The following is a 12334-nucleotide window of genomic DNA, read 5'->3' as shown; positions in this document are numbered from 1 at the left end:
TATCTGATCATTTTGGATGTGTCTCCATTTTCCTCTCTCTTGTGTCCGCCTGCTTGTGTGCCCTCCAGCCTCCTCGACCTCCTCCTCCTCAGCCATAAAGGTCAAAGCCAGGGTCAACTGTACGCTCCCTTTGGAAATTTGAAGATCTGTCCCCACTTTCGCAGTTGGATTGGAAGTCTCTGTGGTCTCTGGAATAGATATTATGTTAGAACATCCACAATATGTCATACTGTCACGTGTCTATTTCAGTCTATTTCCCCTTTGCTTCCCAGTTAGGGTTATGGACAATACTTCCCTTTAATTCTCATCCTTCATCATAAGAAGCAGTGACCAGGCATGACGGCTGTAGGAGGCAGGATCAGAGTCGAAAAGGCGGTGGCATTTCTGTTCAGAAACACTCAGAAACAGAAAGAGAGGAAAACATTAAGACTTAAATGAATAATTTAAAATATCCCTTTTCTTTAGTTGGATTTGATTCGTCTCCTTTGAATATACAGCCAGCGACCTGTATATTGGAAAAAACAACACAATAACAACACTAAGACGAAGACATAGACAAGTGTACACAACACCAAGTATACACATACAACAACAAAACATGGACACTGAACATGAACAGTAAGGTCAGTCAAGGTCAAAGCGAGTCATTCCACTGAAAGTGGTATTATTTATTAAAAATATCGTTTGGTGTTTTTAAACACCCAGAAAAATAACTTTTAAAACCTGGTAAACTTTTTAGAAGGCCCAAGGCCTAAAACCATAATTCTATTAACAAGCAGCAGTGAGATCTGAACACCCCACTACATAATTGGCAAAAACAGGGAGAAGATCTAGTGCATCAAAACCCAGGAGGAAAGGAAGGTGAAACAGAGGAACATGTGTAGTCAAACAGCCATTCATCGGTCAATCACTCAATGACACGTCCACGCACATTCGCACTCACAACGCGGTTTCTCAGGGCATACGTAACGTGTCATCATTCAGTCATTCATGCACCGCACACGTTCATGCCTCAATTTTCACGTCCATGCATTCACAAGGTTTCTCTGCATAGTGTCTAAGTAGAATATAGGCCTCATCTAACCCACCGATAGCCAGTCCACCTCCTCTCTCGGGGTCAATGAGCTCTTATTGTCCCCCCATGCTTGGCAACCTTTTAGCGTTAATTCATTGCTTTTTTTCACTGGTATCATCTGATTAATAAGAGGTACACTCCTTTTCACTTCCGTCTTGGCGGAGTCTCCACTTAGATTATTGCCCATGGTTGTACTGACAGTCTGCTATCTGCTGATCAGGCAGGAATGGCACGGCCGTGCACTAATAAACTCACAACTCTCTCAACAGCTGCTAACTCCAGAAATTTAAGACATATCTGAATCAGCCGGAGAACCTCTCAACCTCCGCTCTTAGAAAAATGAAGAGTTTGGGAGAATTACACCCTAGACCGCTGGTTACTCCAGAAATTTCAGAAAACTTCTGAATCAGCAGGAGTCTCTCAACCTTTGCCTTTATGAAAATATAAAGCTGGAAGAACACATAAACTTATGCAGGACTCTTGGGCACCCCTAATATTATTCAACATTGAATGGAGCACGCAACCTCTAATAACCCTCACTCTAAGAGAACGTAGAAATTTGTTTAGAACGATATTCGGTGACCAAGCATGTATCAAATCAGGTGGACCACTATCCCCCAAAGAGCGCTTCCCCTAGCAAGGTTTATCCTTTTTCTGCACATTAAACCAGGACTTCTTGTTTGAAAAGTAATACCAAGCCATAAGAAGTCCACCACACCCTGATCAATACGTTGATCAGGGTGTTGTATTATATATGTTGTATTACTGCAATATGTTCAATCAAGACTTAGACTCTCTTTATTGTCATTCAAACTTAAACTTTACAGTACAGATAACAAAATGTGGTTGCATTGGCTCGTATTGCAGGATAAAAAAACAGCAGCAACATAACAACAAATTTACATAACAAGTGTTTGGTCGACTTATTTTTCTAAAACAAAGAGGAAATCGGTTTATTATTAAAAATGGCAGAAGGCTAAATGATTAGATAAATCAAACAAGTGATAATTCTGAATAAGATGTTTTCTTATGTGCTAACAGATTATTGTTATTTTTTTCCATTATATATTATTCCTCAACAGGTCAAATTCAGTGAAAAATTCCCTTGTAGGGCTAAACTGTATATGACATTACATTATGATGTTTTTTAAGTGTGGAGGAGTAGGGGGTACATGGCTTTAGGATCAAAGTCTGAAGGTGAGTCTTTAATCATTCTCCACATAAAGTCAACAGTAGGAATAAAAAGATGAACTCACAATATTGAAGGAAAAGAAACATTTTGACTTTACAAAATAGTTGAATTATTTAGCTCAAAATAAGCATTAAAGTTTAAAGTAAAACTAAAAACCTTTATTGTTAATACATAAAAACATTAACATGAAACTAAACAAGTGATATTAAAGATTGTTAAACAAAAATTAACATTTCTGATTTTTACTCTAGAGAAAAATAAAAACAGGAAATACTGTTTGTTGGCTAAACTCCTTAATCTAGGTTTCAAACTGGGATTAAAAAAATGAAATGTAAGATTAACAAAATTCTATTTTGTTTTCAGATATAAAAGCATGCTGTTCTTGGGAGATAACATTAGCTTTTGCTGATATCAGAAAATGTCCAACACTTAATTTTCTACATTAAACGACAGAGATGATGGTCAGAAATATGAAATGCAATCATTTTTTATTTTTATTTACAAGTTGGTCAGTATGTGACTGTCCATGGACACCAGCACGAGGCACAAGACGGGTTCTACTTCCAGGTTCCATCGTGGGAGATTCACCAGATGGGTTCTACTGCCATCTGTGTAAATCATAGCTTTCAGATATTACGTTAGAATAAGGGGTCGTACGTCTTTCATCCACTTTGTTGAAGTGGTGAAACACTTACCTGAGCTTGGTTCTGTTACTGTAAATGTCTGCACTGACACAAGCACTATTACCTCATCATTTCATTAAGCATTTTATTTATGTTTTCTTTGATGTTTATGCATAATCAATGTAATCTGTTTATGAGACAGTTTGTTTTAAATGCATAAATACTAAGTTTTTGACATTCCACCTAGAACGTTTTATAGACTTTATAGAACATACTGTCAGCATTTCTTGCTTTCAGAGATTCCTAAAGATAGGAATAGTTTTCTTACTAGAAAATGTTTTATTGGATGCTCTGACACATTGGATGTATTGACACAAACACTTACCTCATTGAATTGTTTTATTTATCCAGGTTAGCCACACCATGTCTTGTTCTCATGCACATTATTTTGAAATGTTCTCTAATAATAATAATAATAAAAAGGAACCTAGTTTGATCTTTATACACATTTTTGTACTTTTTTATTGCATGGGAGAGAACTTTTACTCTGAGTACATTTTAAATGATCAACTTTTTACTTTTACTTGATTAGTAACTTTACTTCGACTTAAGTAAAATGTCATCAAAGTAACAGTACTTCTACTTAAGTAGACTTTTTCTGTTCTCTTTCCACCCGTGGTTGCTATAGATACGATCAACAGACTGATGAAAATAACGGTGATGGGTACAGAGTCAGAGCGTGCAGCAGGAGTCGCCATAAAATGGATGTTCCCGTCAGATTTCCAAGTATCTTGATCATTTAAAAAAAAATTCACAAAAAACAGAAAAAAATTCACAAAAGCTCTTTTCACTAATTTTTCCTCCTGTTTCTTTTTTTTCTGTTTTCCATGAATCTCTCATCACTCGTCTGTCAGCCTGATTATTTACAGTAAGTACGTTACTCACTGCTACACGGGTCACTATAAGTGAAACACTGAGGTATAAAGAGTGCTGATATATTTACTAAAGTAGAAGAAGTTACTGTTACTTGATTTAAATTGTACTCAAGTACAATGTTTATTTTTGGTAATAAATCTTGGTACGGGTCCCTTGCATACATAAACATCTCATGTAGAAACTTAAAAAGGAAGAGACCAAATCTACCACAATTACAACTTTATTTATTTTCCACAAAGGCATCTGTATAAAAGCTTTGTAAGAATGTACAATTATTAATAAAATAAAACAACATTAATTAATTAAAATCAAAATCAATAAATTCAGGTGTTCGAGTGTCATTCCTTCATTTTTGTGCACCTCCCAACGCAAGTGCACAAAATGACAGAAAAATATACACAACAATAACAAAACAACAAAAATACACAAAGCAAAGAACACACACACAAAACCAGTTTTGTTCTTGAATGTATTGATGATCAGATGATGACGACATTGACTTTTAAAATGTGGTCCTCTGATTCACATAAACATTGGTCTGCAGTCCTTGCTGTGATAAAACGTGTCTATCTCTGGCACTAAAAAGGTGGCCCACTGCCCTCAACTACAGAAAGACAGAGACACAACACACACACACACACCACAACACACACACAACACACACACACACACACACACACACACACACACACACACATAGGTCTTGTTGTGTCTTTAGATACACTAAAAGTACATTTTGCTGGATTTACACATTGGACAAACTTTTTCTCACATTATAGCTCCAAAACACAAACTTCAAACACATCACTAAATAATTACATTTTAATTTAACTAAATCATTTTCTTTTATTCAGATATATTTCACACAAAGACATTTTGCCCATTATTGCTGTCTATCGTGTGTTTTGGCTCCGGGCCATTCTGTTTCCACCAACATAGCTCCAGCTCTTGCAGCCAAAAACCGGGGCTACGCTCACCCCGCATAGATTCTGGTCTACAGGCCAGATCTGAAGTGGGCGGGAGGAAGGGACCCTCCGAAGGCGGGGCTATAAATGTCTTGCAAGAAACGAAGGTCAGCCATTTTCTTTCGACTCGACTGGAGTTCATACCGCGTGATACCCAGAAAAGCCGAAATGGATAGTAAACATCTTAAGCAGCAATGGTCCGAGGCGGAAACACAGTGCTTTGTGGTGCTGTGGAGTAACGAGGAGGTACAGGAGAAGCTCAACTCTGCCACGCGGAACAAGCCGATCTTTGAGGGTCTGCAGCGGGAGATGGCGGCCGCCGGGTACACCCGTACAGTCGACCAACTTTTAAATAAGTTGAAGAAACTCAAAAAGGACTTCCGTGACCAGAAGCGAGAGCTTGGGCGCAGCGGCAGTGGAAGGGTGGTCAGCCCACATTTAGAAATGTTGAATGCTGTGCTTGGGGACCGCCCAGCCAATGTTGTCGACCGGGGCATTGTGCTCGGCTGTGCTCGAGAGGAAACGGCAACAGAACCCGGTAAGTTTGAATGCTGTTAGCTAGTTGTGAGAATGTTTATCATTAAGCCCCTCTGCTAGCTCGTCAATAGCTTTGTCAGCGGCTGCCATGGGTAAGATACTAAGTAAACAAACTAACAATCCTGTATTTGAACTCATCCTGAAATCTACTAGTAATGACTAACAGTAATGTCTTACTTGTTTATGTCTGTTGTGTTCTGTCTGCATGGACCTATCATTATGTGTCTGAAATAAAGTTTTGATGATGATGGTTTCCCATATGCTTTTTGTTTAGGTAAGAGGAAGAGGGTCTCGATTGGAGAAGTCCTCCAATATATGGAGAAGTCTGACCAAGTGTTTCTGTTGGAAGGCAGGGAGGACCGTCAACTCTCAAAGGTGATTCTGGAGAGCCTAACGAACATGGACGCCCAGGGATCAAACATTATAGCTCCTGATGGAGGAGCAGGGGAAGAAGTAATGTGCTTTTCCCCCCTGAGAACATGTACATACTGTATAATATTGTAAATAAAAGTTTTTTTGAAATGATGTGAGTTTCTCTCTAATTTCAAAGGACATTTTTCATATTTAGTTTTACTAGTCTTCTTCTTCACATGTAGAAAATGCAGTTACTTACAAGTCATATATGTAGTTTTCAAACCGTTGCTGAATATTACCAATTCTCACAATATAATGTAAAATATAGAGACAGTAGTTTAGTAAATATTAACTTTAAATGCGTACATATGTCATTACTACGGTGGCTGGGAAGTGTCAGGTGAATGCATTTAAAGAAATGAACACAAATGCAAAAAGGTCACAACACGAATGCAAAATGGCCACAACGGAAGTGTTTCCGACAGACCGGTATTACAGACGGACACGTTTCTGGCGGATGTTTTTAACCCACCAGAACAGAGAAGAACAAGAAGAAGACATCGAAACGCGTATGAAAGTAAGTGAAAGTTGATGAGGATACTCTTATATTTTTCATATCAGTCTATCATATCATAATACCCGTCCGTCTGTAATACCGGTCCGTCTGAAACACTTCCGTTGTGGCCGGTTTGCATTCGTGTTGTGACCTGTTTGCATTTGTGTTCGTTTCTGTAAATGCATTCACCTGACACTTCCCAGCCACCGTACATTACTACCACTCCTTCCTTGTGAATGATATGGTTTTATTAATTTTGCTGTGATGACATTGACCCACATATGGTAAATTGTGTCTAGGTCTGCATCAGCTGGATTATGTTTAGAATTTCTTTTAACCTGACATTCAAAGTGTTCCGTATTTTATATTCACAGATGTATATTATAGTAATAATATATGTACATACCGGTCAGTTAAAAATGTAGTTGTAGTTTACAGTACAATCACAAATCTATGGTAACCAGATTTTCTTTCTCAGAAATTAGTTTTAGATGTTGTTATACTGTCACATATACAACTAAACAATATGCACCAGCTCAGATATATTGTCACTATTGTTTTTTATATGTATATAATGTTATTGCTCTTACTTTTTTATTCTGTCACTCTTTAATTCCTGTACTCTAATCTTTAAGGCCCTGATGGAAAGCTTAAATGTTTGTTACAACATATAGCAAATGTAATTTTCGTGTCTTTGCATTTTATTTGTGGACATTTCAGGCAGTGAAGGTCCCAACCCCTTTGTTGAATAAAACAGTATTGGATTGTCATTTTAAATGTATTTAAAAACAGACATTACCCTTTATTATTATTCTTTATTTCAGATGAACAAGACAATTACATTCATGGAAATAAATACACATATCAATTTCTTTGGTTCCCAAAGCTGTACAGATAACATTTCCAGCCACATCACAAACCAATTGGGTTATTCTGCTTGATTGAAATACTGTATCAAGGCTGCCCTGATGTCAGCCCCCTCTGCATTGCCAGTGTCGGGCAGTGGTTGGACGGGAGGTTGATTGTGTTCAAATCCGGCAGTCCGCCCCTCAATGAAGTTGTCCCCATGCTCTTCACATATGTTATGGAGAACACAGCAGGCCGTCGCCATCTTCTTGCTCAGCTCTAGCTTACAGTCATTTCTTTATAGGAGACACCTCCAGCGACCTTTTAGTCTCCCAAAAGCCATTTCAACCACAGATCGAGCACTGCTCAGTCTGTAGTTGTACGTGCGCTGCTCAGGGGTCAGTCTGCCTGTGTCTGAAAATGGTTTCATGAGCAGTTCTGTATTGGGTATGCTGGGTCACCAATAAGGTAATCTGATCTCAACTGTCTGCATGTTTCAAACTGTGGGCTTCAAACTAATAATAAGCTAGAATATTAGCATTTCCTGAAGTTCAAGTGATGATGCATCACTGAGACCCCCCCCCACCCACACACACACACACAGATATCAAAGAACACAGAATCTGTCATGGCATCCACCAATCAGGAGCCAGCAGAAGGAATATCAGTGTGAATTTCACTGTGACATCATCACACACTGCTGATGACATCATCAGGAGCTGGTCGCACATCAAAGGACTCAGCACATTGAGTATTCTTTAATGAGGGACAACCTTCTGAGAGAGACACAATAACCCACAAACTCCTTGGACTCAGTGAATTTACTTAATCTCTGTCACTCTGACAACAGTTATATTTTTGATCTAATGATGGAAGTGCATCAGTTCATGTAAAGAGTCTGGAACAAACATGCTTTGAAGCTCTGAAGGATCATCTCTGTCCAGAAAAATGCATCGGGCTGTGGCAGTTTACTAAAATCTGGTATATTCCCATTTTGTTTCAACTGAAGTATGAGGCCTTTCACTTTATCTGTGAGAATTTTGAGGAAGTTTCACTCTGTGAAGAGTTTTTGCAGCTTGCGGAGCAGGAGCTGGCTGATATCCTGAGTCAGGATGACCTTACTGTGACCCAGGAGAGCACAGTTTATCAAAGTGTTTTAAGGTGGATAAACCACATGCCTGAGGAACGACAGGGAGCCATTTCTACTCTGTTACCAAAGGTACGACTGGGGCTGATGGACAAAAGTTACATCACAGACAATGTGCTTAACAATGATGTGGTAAAAACAAACCCTGAGTCCCACCTCTTGGTCTCTGATACCCTTAAAGTCATGTCTCAATCTTCGTTACTCTGCTCTGAGTCTGGGATCAGCAACACCTTGTTTTGCCGTCGCTTGCCAAACGCCGTCTTACTGATGTTTAGAATATTTTCTAAGACTATAGAGGCCTTTGACTACAGAACTAACAGCTGGATCACAGTTCACACTCATCCTAGTCTGGAAGATTCCATGACTCACTTACTATTCTACAGCACTGTCTTCCTTGGTAGATGCTTCTACATTGTGGGTGGTGTTTTAAGTTGGACCGACCCCTGTAACAGAGTGTGGAGGTTTAACCTAGTCACACACACTTGGCAGGAGATGTCACCAATGCAGGAGTCACGGAGCTTTGTGAGTGTTACTGAGCTAAAGGGATACATCTACGCTATGGGAGGCTACAGGGATGATGGTACCTCACGAAGAACTGCTGAACGCTACCAGCCCAACATCAACCAGTGGACGTTCATTGCATCAATGAATGAAGGGAGGAGCTACGCCAGCTGCACCACACTGAACAACAAGATTTACATATGTGGAGGATGGAGTAATAGAGTACTGAATACTGCTGAGTATTACAACCCAGACACCAACCAGTGGACACTGATCACTCCCATGGAAACACATCGGTATAAACTTGGAGTCGTTGCATATATGGGCCACATTTTTGCAGTTGGAGGAAGCGATGGGTCCAGACGTCTGAGGTCTGCTGAGGCTTATGACCCAGTGACCAACACCTGGTACGATGTCCCTGAAATGGTCCACACACACAGTTACTTTGACATTGCAGTGATGAACAAGCAGATCTTTGTTGTCTCTTGTAGCACAGAAAACAGAATTGTTGAGTGCTATGACTACAATACAAATACTTGGACTGTGGTATTTTCTGGCATGAACCACAGTAAGTATGATTGGGTGAGATGCTGTGTGATTTCTGGACTTCCCAACATGGCTGAGTACTGTTCACCTCATAAACCCATCATACCCAGGACACAGGTCTAAAAAAAGTCTAAACTAGATACTGAGATGGAGCAAATGTTATTTTCCATGATCTTAACTGGGAGTGTAACCTGCTCTGACCAGGTCTGTGTGTATCAATAAAAGTGTTTAAAGACATTAGAAGAACTAATGTGTGAATAAATGGATCAGTTCATGTCTCAGCTCAGATGGGATGGTTTTAATCAGCCTGGATCAACCTGAGTTGGTGATGATCTAGAAAAAAAATACTACATTTTAGTGGTGACAACATATAGCAGACATGTAGATGTACTGAATTTAATTATAATTAATGTTGTGGTTAACATGTATTAATTTTAAATATCAAGACAAAACAATGCATTTCTGTGACACAACAAACCATTGAAAACAATAGAACCTATTTTACCATTTAGAATAATGCACTATAATACAATATAACACCTACAGACCAGGTTAGGTGTTCAGCCTAAGTTACCATGGTGATTTAGCCTGGTAAGAAGTTATCCAGAGTCTGAGTACAGCACACACTGATTAAATGCAGGAAGTTAGAGAGAGAAGAGGAAATCCAGCTTCAGAGGACAGGGTCTTTGTGTATTCTTCTTCTTTTGTATTTAGTGACTTATTCATGTTTGTTTGTTGTATTTTCTAGATTTTTTGTGCATATTTATGGTCATTTTGTGAAACTGTGCAGTACATTTGTGTACTTTTATTGTCCTTTTGTTCAGTTTTGCTAATATTTTGTGTGTTGTTCCTTCATTTTGAGCGTTTACTTTGGGGTGTGGCCAATACTAGACTGAGTATTATGTGGCCCACGTCTGGTCCAAACCTAAAGCTAATTAATGATTGCTAATCAGGAAATGTCCAAATGAAGCTCTGTGATGAAGGGCTTTTATTGTTAGACACGTTGTCCTAACCAACAGGACAGAGGAGTTCATCTGTTGACCAATATCATAGTTAATGTTGTTGTGGACTGTCCCAGAAAAGCTGCTGCTCTCTATTTGATCTTAAAACAAAGACTTTGCTGCAAATTAAAGATAAAATATAAGAAAAAAACACTACATTTGAGGAGAATTCTTAAAACAGAGACATTATCTGTTCATGCAGCAAGTTAAATTTACTAAATAAGAAATCTTGAAAAAAAGATGTTAAATCTTAAAATAAGAAGGTCCTGATAAGTATTCTAAAGGGTTAAAATAAGCAGAAATGGAAGAATTTTAGATTAAACTACTGAAAATCAAACTTCCTACAGCACAATAATAAGTTAAATATACTGACTATAAGCTAATAATTCTTGATAAAAAAAGTTTTGTTTTCTTTTAATTTTTGCAAATTAAAGCTTCAGAACAAGAAGAAAACAATAATCTAAGTAAAAAATGACTCAGTATTAATGAAAAATGATTAAGCTGTTTCTTGATACAAGTTGACTCATTTTTTGAAATAAACCTAAATCTATATTAAAACTAAATCCAAAACCTTAAAACCAGTTTTTGTTCTTAGAATAAACATCTTATCAGAATCACAACCAGGAGTATGTGTCACGCCCCTGGGTGTGACTTTGGTCCTCCTGTGTTCACCCCTCCCTTTTCTTCCCTGCTTGTGTGATTGGTGGAGTCTGCTGGAGCTACTCACCTGTTGGCCATCTGCAATCAAGCTGCTGCAGTGAAAGACCCAGCTCTCCAGACAGACTCTGCCAGATTGTTCCGTCAGCTTGATGGTGATTTTGGCAGTCGGCTACTAAGTGACTTACTACACTCATCTGTTTCTGATAACCTGAAACTTACCTTCATCTCCTGTGCTCCTAGTGCCTGTGTGGGGAAGACTCCAAGGACCCTGAGACCTGCATTGCTGGAACTGAGAAAAATAAATTGTCAACTTTAACTCCTGTCTTGTGTCTGTTTTGGGTACTAAACTACTAAACCCTAACAGTATGAGTACATCAACATTTATTAACAGTATGAACCGTACACCAGAAACAGTGGTTGCTGCACACTTTTTATGTCAAATTTAAGACAATTTAAGACTTTTTTTTAAAGCAAAACAAATAGAAATGAACAAAACACATAATATGCTGCTGTATAAAGTGCTGTGATTTGTCATGTGAAGAAGGCAAAAACAAAATGATCAAACATTTGTGCAACACTACAATGTAAAGTATTCAAACATGTCTCAGTTCAAGGTCCATCTAACATGTGAGACCTAAGGACACTGAGGGAAAACTTGTGGCGTAGCTAGCCAAGTCAGGCACAAAACAACTTATTCAAAGGCATTGCAAACAAAAACAACTGTGAACTTGTAATAGAGAATAAGAACGCTACGTCAACTGTATAAACTATGGAAGTATATCTGTACCATAATTCAATTTAAAATCCATTAACAGAAATAATTTTTCATTTTCAGAAGATAACTGCATTTTTTAACTCATAAATAAAATGAATAATAAATCATCCATTTTCATTTTCTTCTTCCCTTAAACATGATGCTCTGGTGGGAGGAGTCAATGCAGACTGGAGAAGAATTACAAACGGTGGAAAATCAGATCATTTCAGGTCAAAATAATGTGAGCAGCTGATTTCTGAGGGTGCACAGATCCTAGATGACTAAGATAGTTTATAAATGTGATGACTGGACTACAATAGAGTTACACAGAAGTAGTTTGATATTTGTAACCACTGTTTATTGTCAAAGGTCACATATTATTTCAATGAAACTTTATTTATACAGGGACAATTCCAACAATAGTCACCCTCGTAGCGTGAGATAACAGGCAACACATTGTGTGATCATTGGTTTCTAGAAGGGTTTACAGATGACAAGCTTTATTATAGCTAAGTGTGTGCTAATATGCTAATTATTGTAATATACAGTTTTTAATAGCAGACATGATATTTACAGTCATAATATATTGTGTTTCTGGGTGTGCAAAGGTTACAGATGTGCTTGAGTGAATTCATATTCTT

At 38.2% G+C, this 12334-nt stretch overlaps 1 long non-coding RNA gene across 1 annotated transcript in view; it reads left to right on the top strand.

Annotated features, from left to right (window-relative positions):
* Positions 1-3693: 3693 nt before the first annotated feature.
* LOC114458376 (uncharacterized) overlaps positions 3694-12334 on the top strand; it is a 9450-nt gene continuing 809 nt past the window's right edge. Inside the window, exon 1 of the long non-coding RNA XR_003673034.1 lies at positions 3694-3818. This is a non-coding gene — a long non-coding RNA (uncharacterized LOC114458376). The remainder of the gene's footprint in view (positions 3819-12334) is intronic.

Source organism: Gouania willdenowi, unplaced genomic scaffold (assembly GCF_900634775.1).
Source record: "Gouania willdenowi unplaced genomic scaffold, fGouWil2.1 scaffold_10_arrow_ctg1, whole genome shotgun sequence".
NCBI lineage: Eukaryota > Metazoa > Chordata > Actinopteri > Blenniiformes > Gobiesocidae > Gouania > Gouania willdenowi.
Note: the sequence above shows the minus strand (reverse complement) of the source record. Positions and strands in the feature narration are given on the sequence as shown.